At 33.0% G+C, this 23,562-nt stretch overlaps 1 protein-coding gene across 1 annotated transcript in view; it reads left to right on the top strand.

Annotated features, from left to right (window-relative positions):
• Positions 1-23,562, top strand: part of PRL-1 (protein-tyrosine phosphatase 4A family member PRL-1) — an 85,850-nt gene that overhangs the window by 11,967 nt on the left and 50,321 nt on the right. Inside the window, exon 2 of the mRNA XM_088257980.1 lies at positions 20,332-20,412. The gene's annotated coding sequence lies outside the window, so the exon portion shown is untranslated. The remainder of the gene's footprint in view (positions 1-20,331; positions 20,413-23,562) is intronic.

Below are 23,562 nucleotides of genomic sequence, written 5' to 3'. Positions count from 1 at the left end.
TATTTCATTGTTGACTGATTTGACTTCAGTGAGCTAAATCTTCACTCCTTTTACTTTCAAGTAATTGATGTTCTTCCGTATTCGCATTACTTTAACAGGTCACATTGTATTTGTAGAAGAAAAAAATCTATGTTCGCTGCTGTTTTTTTTTTAATAAAGTTATTCAATGCATAAAATATTGGATTTCGTACAGGAGTTAAGTGAATGTTGACGATTTTTTTTTCATTATCTATCATATATCCACGTCTTTAAAAGCGCCTTTGAAGTAATATTTTACCAAAATGGCGTTATATAAATTATCTGAAATTATTATTGTTATGTGACTTTTCGGGCAACTTGCCTTTTGTTTCACTTGAGAATTATGCTACCTCTTGTGATAATTATGTATCACAGTTTCAATGTCGCATAAGTCCTCCCCAAGATCCCTTGTATCGCGCCTCCATCTGCATTCTTTAGAAGTTGAAAAAGCACAATGCATCAATAGGTGAGGGACATCTCTGGGTGTAACATCATCACTTGGACATCTGTCACTCTCATAGAGCTTGAATTAGTGTTGGCTCACGAATCCACCTTGACCCGTGAGTATTCGAGTGAACTCGAAGTCGAAACGCTGCATTTTTTTCATGAAAAATAGTTGAAAATAATTGTAAATTTGAACGAAATGAAAAATTGGAATTGGAGAGTTTCGTTCGTAATTTTCCTTTTGAAAAAGCTTAGAGCGCTTGTGCACTACACGGAATTTTACAGTCCGGTTAGCATGAAAAAACGGATGATTGGCTTGTGCACTTTTCCGTCTTTCTCCGGATCGGTGCGCTCGATCGGTGCGCGATCGCCGGTCCGCGTGAACTCTATCACGCTAAACTGTCGTAGTCGTTTTTATGTGAAGCCCTTAGCCGCAATCTGGGAAAAATTATTTAATTGCCAAGAATTTCGAGCCGCGTCCTTGATTAGTTAATGAATAAAGTGTGTATATCCTAGTGAATATATTTTTTTCAAAAAAACTTCCACCATATGTCGGATACCCTATGTCGCCGATACGACGCAACGCGAGGACATAAAATGCTCGTATAAATTATGAGAACTTTCAACATACTTTGAATTGTTTTTTGAAGGTACAAATTGTCCGTGATTTATTGCGATTTCTAGCCTTTTATAGGTTTTTTGACTCATACCCCCTTAGAGTCGTTTGGCCTTTAGTACGTAGGGTGACCTTTCCATAAATATACGGCTTCCTTCATAGACTGCGTTCAATGTTAAACCGAAGCTTTCACGAAGTAACCTTTCTCGACAGGTATTAAATAGGCAACTTTCAAATTCACGAGTGCGGTACGCCTTGCCTATTACTTTATTATTGCTTGCACGCAAAAATGTCATTACTGCCTTTTGTAAATGTAGGCCCGAAATTCACTGAAATATGGCAGGCGCCTCCATTGATTTTACTATTTATTACGTTTGTTTGCCGATAAACGCTTTGGAGCAGGGGTGGAGAACCTACGGGTTTAAGGTCGCTACTCTTGTACGGTCCTTTTGACGTGTGGCAATTTAAAAAAATGAATGTAAAAATATTATAATAATAAAAAATCGGCTTCCGCATGTTTGTGTCCGCAAAACTAGAAAAGTAGTTTGTTTTTTTTTTACAAACATGGCCTTATATTGAATCAGATATATGAATGTTGCCTTTAGAAGCGAAAAGGTTCACCACCCTTGCTTTGGAGGTATGACATTTTAAACGAGGCGTGTTTTGCTTTTAAACGGTTTTCGTTAAACTTGGCTTCTTTATTTTCCATATGAGATTTATCAGGATGCTAATTGTCATTCGTCCGCCTCCGTGGTGTAATGTAACGGTAAGCGTGTTTAGCTACCGTACTGGAGGTCCCGGGTTCAATTCCCAGGGGGGTCAAAATAAATATGGTTGATTTTCACTCTCATATTTATTTAATTTCACCCTGGACTGGTACAAGAAACGCGGGGCTGATCACCTTGACTTCATGCCATTAACGATTAAGATAACACCGCGTCGCTATGATGCAGTACCCTATGAACCATTGGGTGCGTATAAGGGTTAAAAAATAATTCGTTTGGTAATCTTATATCGAGTGTTTCATGTGAAGTGGAATTGTCAGAGGTAATATTTTTTAGAAGTGATATTATTTTTTTTCAATTTATTTGCACCCTGCTTATAAATGCAAGGTCATGCTACGGATAAGGGATTCAGCACTTTTACTATAGTGCTTTCCAGTATGCATTATGTGGGAGAAAAAAAAGAGGGTAGAGCAGCGTTCAGCCGCTTCCCTACATTTAGCTCCGTAAATATTGGTCATAGTTGTTCTACAATTCCCGGCTCCGACGTTTATCCTCCTTCATTGTAGTTTTTCATCTCCACAACTATACTTTCCTGGTAGTCCATGTTCAACTAGGTGACGACTCCGCTTCTTAGCATCTCCTGCGGGGTTCAGGGAGTCGATGTTGTGAGCATCACACTCCAGTTGGAGAATCCACCTGTTTCGCTTAAACATTGGGCAAGATCTCAGTACGTGTTCCATAGACTGAGCAGTGATGCCATCACAAATGATGCTAGAAGTGGTATTACTAAATTTTTGCGGTATTTTCAATTTCGGTAGTAGTGTCATCCGACTCGGGCTATAGGATTCGTGCCTATGTTCTGTGACATCTGCATAACAGCTGTAACGGGTGACCGGACTGGACAGTAACGATCCAATTGACACGCTCGCGTCATACGAGTGTAGCGGCCAAAGAGCGGATATGACGGGGGCGATCTTCCGCTCGTATATGAATAAATGATCGCCTCGTAAAGTATGGAACAAAGCATACGTTTGGTATGGCAACATTCGCAGCGAGAATCTAAGAAGGTCGGCGAAACAATGAATACAATGGGTGCCACATAACACGTTACCATACACACCGATAATATAATATTGCTCATCAACAGGAAATATATTTTTTTCTCTGTCCTTTTCAAAGAGTGCTCTCAGTCAGGCGCCGTGGCGTAGTTGGGTAGACGCTGGACTGCAAAACTGGCGTCGCGGCTTCGATCCCCACCAATTGCAAAGTGAATTCAAGAAAGATTTATTTTCAATTGGTCTGGGTGTTTGTGATATATTTTTCACATTTACCTTCCCTATCCTTACTATCATCCTACCTGCAGACAAGCATCTAAAATAGACGCTTTGCGGGAAGTTCTTTTTTAAGTGAAACATCATAGGGGGCGATTCGATAATCAATAATTGGGTGATAATTGAGAGTGAAATTTCAAGGATGCGTCACGTTTATTGAGCACATTTCGTTACACGAGAGAAAAAAATATGATTCAATATTGATTCGGCATCAAACTTGTGGAATGACACGTTGATTATTAAAAAAAAATTAAACACGACTAGTTTTGAAAACAACATTTTTTTCTAAACCAGTTCTATGTAATGAAATAAAACTCAATAAGTGATACTATACGGGTGTTTAATTTAAAAATAAAAAAGAATGTATTTCATACCTACAAAAAGGAATTTTATGAATAATGAGCAAATAGGGAAGTATCGCTATCCAAAAATATTGGTTTTAATTTTCCTTCCATTTCATAGAAGTTCAATAATATATTAAAAAATATATTATATACAAATTTAGAACTTATAGTTAACGTATAAAGTTGTTGTAAAATTTTTATCTTGGTAAAAAATGCTTGCCATAAGAAATTCCGAATTTGTGTGGCCTGTATTGCCGGCGCGAATACGTACGCAGCCAATGGCAATAATAAATCGACAAGAAAATGGCAATTTTTGCATCCGAAACGCACATTAAGGCTTGCATCGCGGTCTCGTCGTTTTCCCGCGCATATGGGTCATGTTGCAGCGGAAGTTTAGAGGCGGGGTCATTGACTGGGAGGATGGCGCATGCGCATTCCCTGACCCGGCGATGCACCGCTCGACTTCCATCCAGGTGCATACAAATGCATAACGTGCATTGGGTTTTGGTATAGGCACAGTGCGGTCAGCGGATGGAAACCCGAAAACGCCCTGTTTGAGCTACTATAATGTATGGCTATGTTTTACAACATTTCGAGTGTTTTCAAATACTAATCGTCTGTCCATACTCAAAATACAATAAGGGACATTTTTTTGTAGTACGTTTTTTTTTTGCATTTTTGGACTAAGTAGAATCTATTAAGTCCAAAAATGCAATAAAAAACTACAAAAAAATGTTCCTTACTGTTTTTTGAGTTTGGACAGCCGTAATTCACAAATCTGGATTATCTCCAATTATAGGAGTTATTTTTTGTACTATAATAAATAACTCCTATAATTGGAAATAATCCAGATTTGTGAACAAGTATTTGGACACACTCAAAATGTAAATAAATTAACTGGTCAAATTTTAAGCTAAAATAATAAAATGAAAATGACTTTTTCTAGCGTTTCTCATGTATGTGATTATAATCCAGGAATCGGACCTCACATACAAATTAAAGAGTTTCTCAATAAATAAAAAGCTTCTTTCATCTCACCATAGATGTCTCTAGTAAAATTCTAGTGATTCAAGCACTTTGTTTCGAATTTGAACAATGTACATATATAGAAGTTCCAAAAATTTTAGTAGTGTGGTTATCAATCATAGGTAGAATTGGTGAATGTTACACGTGGGTAAAGTGATCACTTTAACAAGCCTATGACGGTCGTAAGCCCTGTAAATACCAAGATTTCCATATTCTTTTTAATCTATGTTGAGATGTCAAAAAAATAATATGGTTAAGTTTAGTTAGCTCATTAGTTTTACTTTTCACCTGAAGATGAAAACATTTGTTGTTATCGAAACTAGTCGTTTGTGATGAAATAAAACTGACTAAGGCCATGTATACGTTAAATCGCAATTTTCTCTAAATCCAGGTAACATTTTACGTAATTGTTTTTTTCTTCTTCTTAAAACACCGTTTTTTCTTTGCAAAAATAACTTTCTTCAAAATAATTGTAAGGTTTTGAAAAGAAAAGAGTTATCGAAAGGTGAGGAGTAGAAAAAATATAAAAACATATTTTGAAATATGTATATTCTAAAAAAACAACAAAAAATCCTAAATGCATTCTTTAAAAAAATCGGAGTGAAGTGACATGACACCTCTCCGGTGGTCGCCGGACGAATGAAGCGACTTTACGAATATTGGGCTTTAAGTGGTATCTTACAAGTGTTTAATTTTTTTAAATAATCAACCGAGGAAGACCGAGGAAAGAAAACTTGGCTTGATCAGGTGCGTCAAATACTTGAAAGAGTCAAGTTGGAATAACAGGAGTGTATGTATGACGATATGCATGAATGTGGAAGAGGCGAAGAATGTTTCCGAAGACGGAGTGGTGTGGCGTTATATTCTCTCTGCCCACCCCTACGGGAAGCGCAATGATTTTTAGATAGTTATTTAAAAAATATATGTTAGGCTTATCAAGATTAAAATACGTTAATCTGCTAAGCTGCTGTGGAGAATTTGTAATACATAGTTTATCACAGAAAACATTACACAAAAAAATCCATGATCTAATCTAGGGATTTCTTCCCTTAATTAAACGTTTTTAATAGAACCCCTTTTTCAGCTCGATGAAAAAACTACGAAAAATTTCATTGCGATTTACGGCAGTTTAATAGAATTATTGTATAATGTTTTCAGATACAATTTATTTTTGAAACCCTAGAACGGTACTGAAATCGGTTACGGATCTCACCGGCACACTACGATTGAAAATATATTTCCGGATTATCTATATTTATAAAACGATTGGAAACCTTTATCATCCCCGTGGTGATATTATTGTAAGAATCTTTTAAGAGAAAATTGTTATCGCGCACGTTTATCGTGAAATCGTGTGGAAACGTCTGCTCTGGATAGCCCATGACTTGGCCAGTTAAGGTGGCCTATTTTAAAAGAGAGATAGCTCGTTGACTTCGAAGTTTTTGTTAACTTTACTTACCTATATTTGATAATATCAAAAACAAACTTTCTGGTTATTTTTTTCGATAACTTCAATTTCGTTACTATAGAAATAGTCTATTTTTTATTAAATTTTTACTTAGTAAATACCACTATTTCGCTGAAACGCATCGCTCACTCCTTTCAAGAACGTCATAAATAAAAAAAAAACTTGATTTTTCAGGAGAACGTACAACAATGTATTAAAAAAAAAACATCAAGCCACTTATTGAACTTTTTACTGTGCAACAGATCTTTTTAGGTAAAACCTGATGGTTTTTTCTCCATTTGAAAAATATTAAGTTTATTTAAAAAAATAATTAAACAATATCTTTTCTTCAAAATGCAAAAACAACACTTTATGCCCTGTAGCGGGTAAATATAAAGTTAAAAATATGCCGCTTTTGCTGGGATATAGTACATTTTCTGGGCATTCCGAAAACATGCACAACTGAAAATTGACGATTTTTGATATATGACGTTCTTGAAAGGAGTGAGCGACATGTCACAATAGATTTTAAGAAATAATGATATTTACCAATTAAAACTAAAATTAAAAAAGAGGCATTAGATTATTCACGGTGCGGATAATATATCAGTTTATAATATTTATTTAAAATTAAATAATGTATTATATTATTAAGATTGACCATGAAAAACCATCATTAAATAAATAAAACTGTAGAAAAAAATTGTTTTAGAAAAATAATATTTGAATAACGTAAGGATTCATGATGCTGACAATATCCATTGTATCTACATAATAGCGTTGTGAAAATGTTGGTGTATTTTTATTTAATAAAATGTAGCAGGCATCGTAATGACATAACATAAAACAATCTCCCACTTGATATGAAAGGTTATGTGGCCCATCAACCCTTATGGCGCTAAGTTATCCTCAGTATAAGCAATTTTATGGCCGTGTTGATAGATCGATTTAGTAGAATTGTGATGTGGTTTTATTCGCAACTTTTGTCAATATCAGTTATATGTTAATGTTCTGTGAAGTAGGTATGTAACTGAAAATATGATATATTATTAGATTAAAACCAATATTTTTAGCTTTTCCACTTTATTTTTATTTGACCAGCGACCGGGTTTCGTCGTTACCGACATCATCAGACTGGTGGGAGGCTATACAAATTGTTATGTTAAATATAAAACAAGGCAGGAGTTGATAACCATGATTTGATACAATTTTCTTGAGAAATTGATTTGATTTGACTGAATTTAAGTATTGTATGATATTAAAAATATTTTTAAAAAGGGTTTTTTTTGTATTGAGAGCACGATTTTATATAAAGTTATAATATGATAATATAAATCTATGAAAATATGAGTAAAACGAGCGTAGAAACGGTATTTCATATTTACGTATAATTATTTCCTTTATTATCACAATTGGTTATATTATATTTATTTACTATGTACCTGGCCACGCGTAACTGTGGCTCAGTTTGATTGAGTGGAATAGAAAGAAAATAGGAAGCTCTCTTTTCTAATACGTTTGGTTTCACAATGCTTGTGAAGCAATGATAATTTTAAAAATCTATGAAATACAATGCAATCGAAAACATAGAATATGCTGTGAGAAAAGTGACAACAGGTGTCAGAAGCACGCTGTCTGCCACGGACAATGTTTAGTATTATGAATGTAATACTTAACATTGTAATGCTATTACATTCTAGAGATGGCGCTGCCGTTGCGGTAAAAAAGCTGTTTAAAAAAACATGTTTTTTACCTGGCTGAGGTTGGGTCAAATTTAAGCAAATTAAAGCAAGTGAATTTCTTTAGCTGATCAATAAAAACACTCGAGTATTTGAATGCAACGTTGTGTCAAAATTAAAAAAAAAAATCAGTGAATAACTTGAGATGATTTTATATTTTGAACAAACATTTTTATTTACATAGATGATAATAGGAAAAAACGTAGAAAACATTTCGGCAGTATTTGAAGGCAGCCGATTTTTGAACCATCTCAGTATAAAGATATTTTTGGGCATTTACAGGACTTATGACTTATCATTGGCTGGTTTTGACGAATAATTTCTTGCGCTGTGTAACATTCACTCTTATTTTTACGTAGAAGAAACATCTCTTATTTTAAGTTTAAAATTTATGGTTGCCTTCTGTAGTTGAAATTGTAATAACTCAAAATCACCTAATGTTAGGTCGTAAAGCCTGGAAATACCAAGACTTCCGTATTCCCCCATCTCAATAACTTCTCCTTGTTATGATGACAATAAAACCTTGATAACACGTATGTGGGGTTAAATCCTACGTTTGTAATTTCAAAGAATTTTAGACCAATATATTTTATTCCCATTGTTTCTTAACTACTATTAATTTTGTTCTCTGGTATATTCATTTTGAGTTGGTTCCCAAACATAATTTATTCCAACATTTTTTTTCTATTAAAAAAAACTGAAGTATTGACACCATGGTTCCCATAACCGCTGCCTTTCATTTAAACTCGTGTCTTCAATAAATTATTCATTTGATTCAAATTATAATTTTATTAAGTATTTTAATAATTTTATTAATGTTTTTTTTGTATAAAACTGACGTACACAGTCTTTCACTTTATTTTAAATATCATTTTTTTTATAATGGAGTTTCAACAAGAAATATCATTACCAAATATCAATAAGAAAATTATTACTCAATTTAAATGATCTATCCACGTAGGATCGACAATCTCCGTACGTCTCATGAATCGTTTATATTTATTGGAAAATTTTGCCTTCTGATGATAATGACCTAATTCTATGATTGTTAAAAACCAGTTAAAGAAATTAGTATAATCGCGTCATTATATTTCAAAAGTTGACTAATTTAAGTATTAATTTTTAATTAACTTAATTATAATTATAAATTTCAATAATATGCCCTCTCTGGGTTTTCCCGTGCCCAGGGCACATTTTACAATATTTATAAAATTATACAAAACAAAATTGTTTATGACATGCAATCAAATACGTCATTGCCGAATGGTACGATCTATTTCAGATCTACCCACTTCCATTATCCATTTATGAACAGCTCTTTTTTGTTTAGTTTATATTTTAATGACTTTATGGATAATGGAAACAGGTTGTACAACTTTATTGCATAATAATCATAATAATAAAAACATATAACCATTAATTCTTGTGCAATTTGGTGCATTCGTTAAGGCCTAGGTTTCGATCAATCGCAACTTAATTTTCTTGAAACCCCTGGGCTACCTATAACGCCGTTTATGTACTGAAACAATAAGTTATACTTGGAAATAAATGTGGTTTTGAGAAGAAAAGAGTTTTTGAAAGGTAATAAGTTAAAAAAATTGTAAAAAAAAATTTACAATAAATATCCTAAAAAAACGATAAAAAATCCAATATATACTCTTTGAAAAAAATTGGGCGTGAAGTGACGTCCGGCTCAGCGCAGCAGGACGCTGAATTATATAATTGCGAGCAAGGCCTTAAGCTGTAAATAATAATTTAATTACGGGTAAAATGAATTATTTTTTAATATTTTCGTACCTATTTCTTACATCTCAAATACAACTCAGGCTTTGGAAAATATTTGAGTTTTAAAATTCTTTGTGTTACGACAGCGGAGCGTTGTAAACGCGTAAAGGGAAGGAGTAATAAAATTATTCAGTGTTCCGTGGTATTCTCGTAGAAAGCTACATGTAATAAAAGGAAATCCCGCCCACTCGCGTGTGTGGAAAGCTGAGACTTTGGCGCTGGCTACTGACAGCGAGATATTTCTGTTCTGGTCATATTTAACACCTAAAGCGCGATGCCCTCAAACAAAACGCGCCCAGCGGTGGTGGGTCTGATCTGACCCAGTACAGAAATCGCCTTTTAGACGTTTTTTGTCGGGTTTTTATATTTTATATATTAATCAAAATAGGCTACATGGCAATAGGATAATGTGTCATAAGTTTTGTATGAGAATTTTCAAGTTTTTGATAGTTTTGAATTTAAATTATCCAAGCGCTTCATTTTACATGCGAACTCGACCGAGCGCAGCTGCTAACTACCACCGCGTAGCATGTCGCATCCGCGTGAGGCATGATCGGCATGAAGCAGTGGTTGTAAACATGTTTATTTTTACTGAATTCAAATAATTTGTGTTTTTAATTTTTTAACTATATTTTAAGTCAACATCATAAAAGATAGAATTTTTAACTTTTATTTGTTATCTTCAAATATAAAACGTGGCGGTTAGCTCCAAAAATCACAAAATGATTCTGGGATTTTGACTTGAGTTCATAATTCAAGATAAATTTTTGTCCATAATGCAATTAAAATTTATTTTAAATACAGTGAAAATGGTAAATTTTTCATTGAAAAATATAAACAGAATTGCCCAAAATGGTGTAAATATTCATTTAATGTTCGCCATTTCTTACATAGATTTGCGGGTCTTAGAAATTATGAATATAATTTTGTACGGTACTAAATAAAACTAATTTTTGGGTATAAATTATTTTTATTTACAAGTTCGTTAGACATAATAGGTAACAAATTTAATTTTAATATTGACAAGTAAATTATTATCAAAAAATCAGAAGACAATCGCTACTTTTCTTGTTAAAATCGATGTCTTCATCACTTACTGACATTTCTTACAAAACCAAGTTTTCTGTTTCACTTTAAAATTCTGTATCTAAGGTTTTTGAATTCTAAATCACTGTCATCTACACTACTTTCTCACTTTTCTTTCAATTTTAGAACTGTCCAAAAGTCGTCCAATCTCGTTATGAGATATTTATTTTTTTCCTGCCATTCATTGTGGTAAAGTGTCGTAAAGATTTTTTTTTTAAAAACTAGAAATTGTTCAAACATAAAACAGTTTATTGTGAAGTTTTGAAGTTAGTAACTTTGTGTATGTCGGTGTTGTATATATACATAAATCTATTATATACTATATATTACCACTATTTGTGGTATTTTCTAAGTAAAACTTAAATTAAAAATGGTTAGATTTTACCAAAAAGTAACTGCCGAATCAATTTATGAAAATATTAACAACTTATGTAATAATTACACTTTTTTAAACGTGATCCTTAGTATTTTTCATACAAGTAAACAAATAAATCAGTTTAAAACGAATGTAAAAAAAACAATACACAGAATCAATCGCCAAAGATTGACAATGTTTGCTTTTGTTTTGGGGAGTTCGAGGGCACGGCAGACGGCACACTAACACATTGATAGCGAACAACTGACCTTACTCAATATGATTTTTGATCTTTTATTTGTTCTTTTTTTTAAATAACTCATTCGAATCTGGTCCGATAATTTTTGTTTATATCTCAATTTGTAGGTAATTGTTTGAAGAACGATTACACTGAAGGAAAACGACGTAAAAAAATTACCTATTAAGTAATTAATAATTTTCCGCGATGGTGGGTCTGATCAGACCCACCATCGCAGAGGAGGTGTTAATATGACCTTACTCTGATCACGTTACTTAAGACCTCCGTGACCTTATTCATATTTTATGTTCCTAAAATAAACAGCTGTATTATGTAGATTCACTGAAACTATACCCCTTAATATTACAGAAAATTATTGTATTCAATTACGATGCAAAACTATTAATCTGCCCGTGAGTAGTTTTCTGCGGACAAAACTGTATCAAGAGAGTGTGTTTTAAGAAAATTATTTCTTAGTCAATCCTATTAGGGCATGCACAAAGTTTTTAATCAGGGCAGGCAGTAGGAAAAACTTTCTTTTTTAAACTTATCTGTATAACTCTAATAATACGTATTTTGTCGCGGAGAAATAACAGAAAAACTTGTAGTTTAAAAAATATATTATATTCAAACCCACAATTCTTTCGCTATCACAATTTTCCATATTTTTCCACTAACCGCCCTACAAATACGAACGTACGTGATACGCTCGGTTTTTCTTCACCATTCCGGGCAAACCCGTATGACCTACGCGCACGAGAAAAGATATCTGCTCCAAAAATATTTAATGCGTACCGAATACACTAAAAAAATTTTGTCAGGTTTCATACTTGACAATATTTTGTGACAACAAATGTTGTGATTTTTTTGCTTGTTTATAAAAAAATATGCCTGAAAATAACCCGAAAGTATGGTGGTTAAACTAGGGTAGGCACTGCTTATGTGCCCATATGAAATGCACACCACTGATTAGCACCATATTTTATTGGATAAACAAATATTCACACGAGTAAACATAATTCATATAAAAATTATCGATGTTTAATTTCACGAGTTTCCTTTGACAGCGTCATTACTACGACATCACACAAACATTGTTTCACTTAAAGTTAAATGTGGGTAAAACAGAAAAATAATATGTAGTGTGGTTTTAGTGTTTAAATACTCGTACAACCACAGATGACAGTACAAGTGCCATTTTAGAAATAAATGCCACTGGACTTAAGTTATAAGCGCGGCCGTTCATGTACGCCCATACTCCTTTGAGGAAAGTTTTATTTGGACGACGATATACGGCCATACTCCCGCCCAGGTTAAGACGATTATGTACATAAAACTATAAGATGTTCTCATCAACAATTAAAAATAGGATTTTCACCTGTTGATACATATATGCTTCGTAATAATTAAAATGAATACATTTTTTATGTGAACCTTTAAAGATTATTCGCCTTACAGCGTTCAATTTGCTCTTTTGTTGTGCTTTTCGAGTAAACGTGATCAATCTTAATGCGTACCTTTGCCGGAGAGAATAGCAGCATGCGGCTGGGGATTCCCCGGGGATGATTTTCCACTACCATTGTTTTGTGGGCGCCGCTGCGTGACGTCATTACCTCGTGACGTCATGCCAGACTAGGTTTAAACCTTTATTAGTATGTATGTTATTACTGCAAATTGGTTTTCAGTGTATCTATTAGGCTTTATACGTAGGTATGTTCTTTTTATTATTGTAAGTAGTGATCCTTAGCACCTACTACCGTTATATTGTATGAAAGCGGCATTTCTTTTTTTAATTCTTATCTTTTTGCGTAGTATATTCAGTAATTTTCACATATTTTTGTCGTCTGCGCTGATTTTTTTAAAACCTTTCTAGAATTAAACATAGTTATTGTAATAAATTCGAACGGCTAACCATGCTAGCCATAAATTTCAAGGATTTTGTTTTTCGAAAAAAGGAAAGTATACATATTGGACGCGTTTATTTTTATGTGTATAAAATAATGCCTTTCCTGAATAGCGCAAATGTCTGATTTATTTTAAACTAAATATTCAATGATTGAAATATCTCACCTGCTGTTTGCGAATCTCTGAATATGCATCTTCTCCGTCTTATTCCTCATTGCTGAGGGTTGTGACCCTTGCAGAAGCAATGATTCTTCTGCAGTTATCCCTTGACTGCGCTGCGCGTAGCGCTCCAACCACTGAGGTGCCTGCTGCTGACTTAATTTGATCGGTCCATCGTGTGGGGATCTTCCTCTCCCTCTCTTTCCCTCCAGGCTCCTAGTCGTTCCAGGCTATACTCGTTGCCACGCGCAACGTGTCCAAAGAACTGGAGAATCCGTCGGGTACAGATATTGGCCAGAGGCAAGCGAAATATGCATAAAACAGAAAAAAAGAAAGAAAAAACGTAATTATTTTTTGCGGATTATTATTATTTTTTCCTGATCCAACCCTTAATCATCATAAATGAATATTTACCTTTTATGATGTTTAATATTTTCGTTTGACAGACATAATACGACAAAAAAATCTGCCTGTTACGATACGACACGATAAAATTACCAAGGATTTGCTCATAATAATTATTTACGTAGGCCGTCTATAAATGTATTGTCATGCTATTTGCTCTTCATTGGGTAAGGTTATATGCCGAATTGTGGTACAGCCACGAAATGCTAATGTTCCGTATTTATCTTTCATGCTTTTGTTTGCTAAAATAATTACCGTGAATATTTGTGTATACGTTCTTCATTATATCTAATGGGTTTCCTGAATTATAATATAACGGTCCCAGTGCCATCTCGTGGCAGTATTGAAGGTCAAAATCAACGTATCCCTCGCAGGTTACATAAAAAAATCGATTTTCTTCATTGTTCTTAATGTAGAAGTTATAACCCCGAACTATTTACAATTACATTTAATTTGGCGTAATTGTTATATATTATAAGTTTATTTATAAACTAATATAACCTGTGTATATATGTATATCGCTGGTTAAGGCCCAGTAGGTCGCAACTTAATTTTCTTTAAATCCAGGTAACATTTAACGTAATAGATTTTTTTCTGAAAACACCATTTTTGCATTGAAAAAAGTTTTTCTTCAAAAAAATTATATATAGTTTTGAAAAGGAAAGAATTATTGAGAAGTAATGAATTAAAAATTTTGTATTAATATTTTTCCCATATATTATATATTTAAAAAAAATAAAATCCAGTATACATTCTTTAAAAAAATCGGGCGTGAATAAACATGTAAACTCTCTGTTGGTCTCCGGTATAATGAATTATGTGTTTGTGAATATTCCCTGAAGATTGAGTATTTAAACAGTAAAGACCTTAAACATTAGGTTAAACAGTATTTTTAAAATGGTGATAATTTATTAAACTATACTGAATATATATTTTAAATATCGAAATCAACCATTGATCATTAGGGTTTCCTAAGCTGTTTATTTTGTTTAGTCAAAATAAAATCGGGCGTGAATAAACATGTAAACTCTCTGTTGGTCTCCGGTATAATGAATTATGTGTCTGTGAATATTCCCTGAAGATTGAGTATTTAAACAGTAAAGACCTTAAACATTAGGTTAAACAGTATTTTTAAAATGGTGATAATTTATTAAACTATACTGAATATATATTTTAAATATCGAAATCAACCATTGATCATTAGGGTTTCCTAAGCTGTTTATTTTGTTTAGTCAAAATAAAATCGGGCGTGAATAAACATGTAAACTCTCTGTTGGTCTCCGGTATAATGAATTATGTGTCTGTGAATATTCCCTGAAGATTGAGTATTTAAACAGTAAAGACCTTAAACATTAGGTTAAACAGTATTTTTAAAATGGTGATAATTTATTAAACTATACTGAATATATATTTTAAATATCGAAATCAACCATTGATCATTAGGGTTTCCTAAGCTGTTTATTTTGTTTAGTCAAAATAAAATAAAAACTTAACAATATAATTTGTGACAATTGTTTCCTCTTGTTAGGGCACATAATCCAACTACTGTGAAGATTAAATGGACTGAAGGTCCTTGTATAGCTATACAATTATAGGCACTTAAGTAATAATTAGTCATATCATGCAAAACATGCAGAATAACAATTCTGGGAACAACCAACAGCTAAGGGTAAGGCCAAGAGTTCAATAGGTAATGGGAATTATTTTTATTTATATTAATTTTTTGGGGAAATTTATAATAAAGTAAGCATCTATTCACATAGTATTAAAAGACAATTAATGTTTTTATAGCTTTAGACAATTGTTGTGAATATTGAATTAATAGCATTATGATAGGTTCTTTCATTCAAATACATGACTTATCTTTCATATAAAAAAAACTAAACTTAATTATTTAAACCTTACGTAGCCTTTAAAATAATATTTTGATAAAATCAATTTGTAGCGTTCAATTGAAAGATATTTCAGGCTAAACGACTTTTTTTCGTTTCTGTAGTGTAATGGTCAGCGCGTTTGGTAACTGTGTTAGAGGTCCCGGGTTTGATACCCAGGGGGTCAAAATAAATATTTTTCACTATTATATTTATTAAATATTATTACCCTTGACTTGGTACCTAAATTGCAGGGCGGATCACCTTTCCTTCGTTCATTAAACTATAAAAAAATAACACTGAAGTGCCCTATGCACTACTGGGTGCGGATAAAGGTTAGAAGAAGAAGAATTGAAACGCGATGTTGAGTAACGTGAAATTTGAAATTTTGAACTATGGTTATGACGCCAGTATAGGTCTTATCTCATTCGGATAAACGGAACTTTTATATGTAGCTAAACCGGCAATTATATAATATTGCTATAAAATTAAAATATTTCAGTTCATACCTCGACTTACGGTCAGGCAATAAATTCGATGTACGACATTACGTACCGAATCGTAGAGTGAACATTTTCATATTCTATTTATGCTGAATGCATACATAATGCAGATATTGAAAGTCAATTATGTCAAAATTCTGCGTAATCGGAGGGCATGTATGACTAGGTTTATGGATGTGAAGGAAGCGAGGAGTGTATGTCAAAACAGAATAGTGGCGTTCAATCCTCTCTGACTACCCCTGCGGGGAAACGGCATGCTGGTAGTAGTAGCAGAAAGTCAATTATATAATAACAAAAAAAATAATAAGAAAATAAGATAAATTAAATGAGAAGTCAATTGTCAATACATTCAAAGCAGAATCATAAAATAAAATCTACAGTAAGAAGTATTTTGAAGTGAAATCACTGAGTGGTGGTTGCGTTACGCCAAAAATAATCCCGAGGATCTGCGTCATTTAAATAATCCTCTATTTTTATGCTTTTTTGTGGAAAATTCAACATTGAAATCTCTTCTCATGTGCATTTAAAATTTCAGTGGTTATTTTATTGTAAATACGTATTATACTTACATTCCCCTCTGAATGACTCGGTGACCTTATTGAAGCGCGAACGCCACATAGCGTTTAACCTCTAAAACTCTGTCGACATCGAACGGCTATATTATTCATTCAAACCCTTATGCACACGCCAATGGTGCATAGGGCACTGCATCATATAAACGCAATGTCATCTTGATCGTTATCACACCAAGAAAAGGTGATCAGCCCTCCGCTTCAGGTACCGGTCCAGGGTAATATTGAATAAATATTTGAGTGAAAAAAACAATTATATTTATTTGACCCACCCCGCCTGCGAATCGAACGGCTATAAAATGTATGATATTTTCAATAAAGACACATGTATATTATCTTTTTGGCAACGCACCCAAAATTGAGTGATACATAATATATGTATCCTTATGCACCTATTTAAATTAAATCTTATTCGATTAAGATATCACATTTTCTAACCAAGTTTTCCTATGTTATCCCCTCTGACAATCGGTGATAATCACGAGTCGTGTTTGTGAAAATGAACGGGGACACTATTTCCATATAATATTTGGTCAATATGCGTTGTGTGCAAATGCATCGTGAGCTTTCCTCGCCCCTCCACCCTCCCGACGGCCCTGGTCCGCGGGGTGCGAGGGCTGAATCGATACCCACCCTTGAGAGCTGCCCGGAGTGCCTCTCTCACACCGAGTATACTCGTTTTAAAGCCTTTTAAGGCGGCGATGATATCTACGAAGAGCTTTGAAGACAATTAATAAATAAGGGTGGTATTTCAAGTAATAAAAAAAGACTATCGCGTTCCAATTTACAATGCCACATAAACGAGTACCTACTTTTAAAAATATTGAAGAACCAACGATTACAATTTTCGAAACAAATTGCTATCTACGTCAAATGAAGGATTGATTATCATACTATTCAATGCGCATTTCTTTTTGTGTGCTGTTATTTCTGCAATAATTTGACAAATTAACTATGCAATGAAATAAATTAGTTATTATTATTGAATTTCATTTCTTTTTAATATTCATATACTCGTATTATGTAAATGTCTGACTTAAAGGTAAATCACAAACGTTTATTTATTTTTTTATTAAAATGTAACTTTGTTTTAAAATCACTATAGTTTATAGTGATTTTAAAACAAGGTTACATTTCAATTATAAAATGAAAAATCACAAAGTTAGTACTTCAAATTTAAATAACACGTTTTTTTGTTATTTATTAAAAGCTTTTTTCTTGAGGATTTGAATTCTAGTAGGTACATACTTTAGTCTTAACATTTTTTGATGATGTAAATAATAAATCGTAGTTCTTTTTTTTAAATGAAATTTTACGGAAATTACAAAAAGATTATTAATTATACAACCGGTTTTATTTTTGTTAGGACTTTTTATTCTCAACCCAGTTTGCAGTACGAGAGTAACTACTGCGTAGTAAATACCTCGTTCAATATTCTCCCCGGAAACCTACTCACTGCCATTCGATTTCTGCGAAACGTTATTCTTATTCCTAAGAAATTAAGCATATTTCCTGCGTCATCGGCCGGGGTTGTTACTCGAAACAAGTGCGTATTGGGGGTGAAAATATAATTAGATGGTACTACGCATTTTTCTCTTCGACATACACGTTGAACACCCACGTAGAGTAAATACGTCACTTTACTCTTAGTAAATGAGTACATAAAACGCCTACATTCATTATCCGTCAAAGGACGACATTTCGCAGCTCGGTTCTTTGTCAACACATTCGCTGCCCGATTTTGTAATAATTTGGTACGCAGATAACTAATACGTCAGTAAATGAATTAATCAATATTTCGATGAACGGTATCTGTGATTGTTCAAATCGTTATGAGTAAAATTTGTATTTCGAAAAGAAAATATGTTATTGTTCATTTTGACGTACGTACTTTTTTTAAAATTCAAACGATGTCTTACAACTGCGTATCATTGATTATCATATCATTCGCCATTCTTAAATTTTCTTTCCGTATTTTTCTACTTTGTTTTTTGTTTTGAAGTTTTTGCGTTATGGATTTTCAGTGTTTTATGGTTCTGAACGCATATATTTAAGAAAATATTTTGCCATTTACTTTATATTTATTTTTTAATTCACATACGTGGTTGGTACACAAATCTTTTCTTTGTATACACAAATGTTTCAATTTCATACTATTGTCGTTGGTCTAAGCGAAAGTCAAAGTTAAACACCCACATACTTTCGAAAGAATGGAGGAAAAATGGGATATAAATTTTCAAGCACGCAACCACTTTTTCTGATCGGATTAAAATATATATTTAATCCGTAGCTTTTTCCCAGATATAAAACAAAAAAGGAGAATCTCGAATTGTGATTTTCTTTGTTTTTACTGTTAGTTATTATTATTTGCTTTTCAACCTTAAAATATATATTTTTTTTTATATTTATACCTCCCACGTCCTAGCGATTGTTCCACTGTGTTTTAAGCGGAGCGAAGCTATTTTAAGCTCGGTATTTTTAGATCTTATTTTCAGTGACGGTGATCATATTGAATTTTATTAGGTATATTTTCGTCAGTAAATTTTATGCTCTTAGTAAGCTATTAAATATTGTGATGAATTTTCTTACAATTCTTGTATTCTTGAGTACCAAAGTACAACATTGGTTTGTAATGATGAAGGGTTTATTGATTTTCTCTATTGATCGATCGTATGAAATTCAACAGAATTTGACTCGCTTGCGCATAATTCATGAAAATGACTTTGAAAATAATTGAACTTATCCTTTTGAATTTAGTCTTACTTTTTCTTTTAAAAATCTTACATTTTCGTCAAACATTTGATTTTGTTGGATGTTATGTGTTTTAGTGAGGGAAGCTTTGAAAACGCCGAATTTCCATTAAAGTGATCAGAGTGATGTTAGAATTGTAATGTCACGAATAGAATTTTATTTTTTCGTGGAATTTTCTTGGAAAAAAGCCACGGATAGAAAACATAATATATTCAATTTTTCAATTTGCGTCGGGACTCTTCAAATACGTCTCCGCCTGAACCGCAATTTACTTCGCAAAATCAATTCTTTGACAGCTGTATTTGCGTATAAAAAGTTTTTTTTATAAGTATTATATATTGGACGTGTTTTTAGTTTGGAATTTTAGGAGGCAAAGTGATTTTGATGAAGCTTGGTGATTTCAAAGGAATTCTACACAGTAGTATAGAAAATTATATTATTTACATATAAAATACTACGCGAGATATTGAGATATAAGGGGTTACAACGCAACCACAGAATCCAATCACCGGCTGATCACCGGAGAGGTCACACGTCTATTCACACCCGATTTTTTTTAAATAATGTATTTTGGATATTTGTTTTTTAGAATATACATAAGTATGTAGAAAAAATACTTTATAAAAAAATTTTACTCCCTACCTTTCAATAACTCTTTTCTTTTCAAAACCATGTAATTATTTCGAAGAAAAACTTATTTTTCAATGCAAAAAGGTTTTTTTAGGAAAAGTACAATTACGTACATGTTTTCTTGATTTAGAGACACTTAAGACACTTAGAAGTTGCGACTTAATACTGGGCCTTAAATCTTTTGTACCAATAATCGATTGGGTACAAAAGGTAAAATATTGATTCTACGAATTGGGTATTATTTGTTATACCACGGAGTACGGGGTTTGGTATTTGGGACTTCAAGGCATCATGACCTTGGTATGAAAAACAAGGTTTACGCAAAATATTAGTGGCCGCTTTTCTGTGCTATTATTTAAATAGGTTCCATTTTTGTTTCAGCGTATCGGGATCACTCGATCTGAACGATTGCAACAAAGCTCGACTGACCAGAGCACATGCGCGGAGGGTAATCGGCCACAGGTAAGATTATTTTCAAATTAAACTATTAAGAATTTCAAAGTTTTTATTTTTTTTTTCAATTCATTATCCGCGAATACAATACTTTTTTTTCCTTGCATTAAAAAAAAATAAAATTGTTATCATTTTTGAGATGTATATGGGCAAATATGCTTTAAACGTTAAATAATAATATCAATTTTGGAAAAATTTTATAGCGCCATTGTCGTAAAATAGTTAAGGGTATACTCCCATATATACAATACAGTAACGACCGGCTGTGCGAGGAGCCACACGTGTGTCCGCGCACATTTTTTATAAATAAGTATGTTCAAAAATATTTTGTTTATCATTTTTGCCTCTCATCTTTCAATAACCTTTTTTTTCAAAACCATATATTTATTTAGGAGAGAAACTTATTTTTTTAATACAAAAACGATGTTTAAAGAAAAAAAATCAATTACTTTAAATTTTACCTGGGTTTTTAGAAAATTAAGTTGCAGGCGATTTAGAGAACAGGTGCGTTTTTATTTTTTTTCTAAAGATTATCTCACTCTCACTCTTTCCAACTGCTAGTGCAAGAGAATTCCATGTCATCGGTGCCGCAACAGCACAGACACACTTCTCAAACTTATTGCCCTAGTTGCGAGCTTGTAAGATCACTTTACCCGCGACAGTTGAGGCCGATCGAAGCGTGAGACTTATTATGACCGATTCGTCTGGAATGTACTGCTCTTTTAGATACTCTGTAGCCGTATTACGTATTACATACCATTGTATTCCTAATCCGCCCTTATTGCGTGACGGACGGCATTATATTACATGCTTAAATAGCCTTCGCAGGTATTTATAGGTACAATCGATACATCGCGGGAAAAATTTGCGCACATAAAATATTTTAAATCGGAACGGAACGGAAATATTTTAAATAATTTTGCCGGCGATTTGACGTTTCGTGTCATTTCGTTCAAAATTTATATCGCTTAATTGTTTTGCGGTACGGTTCACGTAATATGTATTTTTTATTAGCAGGAACCTAGGGACTAAAAGTTTCATAATACCTTGCAACCCTATGCAAAGCAAAATTTTAAATCGAAGCAAACTTGGGTAATTACTGTCTAACATAAAGTCTTTGTGGAATGAATTAAAAAGTTTTGGAGATATGAAAATTGAGTGTCTTTGCACCAGTCTGGATTTGCAATAAGGGATTTCTAGTACTTATTTTTTTTTTTTTACAAAAATATTAATGAAATTAGTATATAACCACTCACCGAGTCGTCTTTTCAACATTTGTTTAAACCAAAATTACTTTCAATTTAATAATAAAGTTTATAATCAAACCTCAGGCTTAGCAATGGGTTCTCCAATAAGCCCATTAGTTGCGGACATATTTTTAGATAGTATTGAAAATAGTATATTTAAATCTAATAATCAATTAATTAAAAACATATTTTTATGGAAAAGATATGTAGACGATATATTTTGCATTTGGACAGGAACAGAACGACAACTAACTTATTTTTAAAATTTATTAACACCTTTAACGATAATATTAAATTTACGCTTGAAATTGAAAAAGACCATAAATTAAATTTCTTAGACTTAACTTTAACAGTACTAAATAACACTATAGACTTTAATATTTTTCGTAAGCCAACTTATACAGACACGGTCATTAATAATATTTCCAATCATCCAATTTCCCACAAACATTCCGCTTTCCACTCGATGATACATCGCTTAGTGAATGTCCCGTTATCCAAATCTAACTTTGACACCGAACGGTGAGTGGTTATATACTAATTTTATTAACATTTTTGTAAAAAAAAAAAATAAGTAAAACTGACTAACCACAAAGTAAATGCTTTAAATATTAATAATATTGAGGATTTCTAGTAACTTATTCATTCTCTGGCTAGATCTATCAATATTTTTAATCTCATTCTATTGATACTATATCAAGTCAAAAAACCTCTATGATCGTCTGCCTTAAAATCCTGAATATTTAATGAAAAAGAAGCAAAATCACAATTAATACTAATATGAGGTTGAAAAGTAACTTTTAATATGTAAAGACGATATACACAATTTCTATTAAAACATGTAAGCTATTTTGAGATTAATGAATAAATAAGCAAGTTGTGGTTAATTTACAGAATTTTAATGGCGCTTTCTGTCCCTATCCCTGCTATGATTTTCAATTTTCAAATCTCGCTAAGTTACTTAATCTCGTAATCTGAACATAATCCATATTTCGCCGAAAGTATCTACTTAACATTTAATTCTCTATTCTGTAAGGATTTATTATTCGTGATTTCATCCACCGTCTGATTTATTATTTATCGCTACATATTTATAAGGCGGCCCCACAACATCATGGGTACTAAACACCTCAATTATCCCTGAAATCTTTTGAATTCACAATTTATTTTGTTTGAACAGAACTCAACGGTTATTTTTTTGGTTGTTGGTAATCGTTTTCCGTTGACTTTTACTCTTTACGTTAGCTAAATAACTAACCGTCACACCGTTCACGTAGGCAGAGGGAATAGAACGCCACACCACTCTGTCTTTGCAAACATTTTTCGCCTCTTTCACGTTCATGCATCTCCTCTTCATACCCGCCTATTATTTCTACTCCTACCTTGATCGCCTTTAAGTATTTGGCATACCTGATCGAGACAAATTTTTCTCGGTCTTCCTCTGGTCCTTTTTCCAACTACATTCGCCTCACAATTTTTTTACCGTTCTTTCCTCACTTATTCGTTCCACGTGTCCAAACCATCTCAACACACCTTTCTTAACTTTATGTATCTTAGCTTTGCATTCTTTCTTTATTTCACCACTCGAACATCTATCATACATCGTTTTGCCGCACGTTCGTCTGAGATATCGCATTTCGACTGCATTCAGTCTATTTTCATCCTTCTTTCGTCAACACTATGCTTCACATCCACACATTACGGTTGGAACCAGGACTCCGTTGTATACTGCCAGTTTAGCTCTCGGGGATCATGAAATATTTGAATAAAAAAGTTAAATGTTGGACCAACGTGTTGTTTTCTCGACACATTTATAAAATATCCCTTGCGGTAAACATTTCATCTAACTCTCACAAAGTGATTTTTCGCCGTGAGCCTTTTGACCTTTTCCGTCAATTTTATGGGGTGTTTC

Source organism: Brachycentrus maculatus, unplaced genomic scaffold (assembly GCF_059751285.1).
Source record: "Brachycentrus maculatus isolate JH-2025_06_01 unplaced genomic scaffold, ASM5975128v1 h1tg000089l, whole genome shotgun sequence".
NCBI lineage: Eukaryota > Metazoa > Arthropoda > Insecta > Trichoptera > Brachycentridae > Brachycentrus > Brachycentrus maculatus.
The sequence above is the reverse complement of the archived record's forward strand: the minus strand, read 5'-3'. Positions and strand labels throughout refer to the sequence as shown.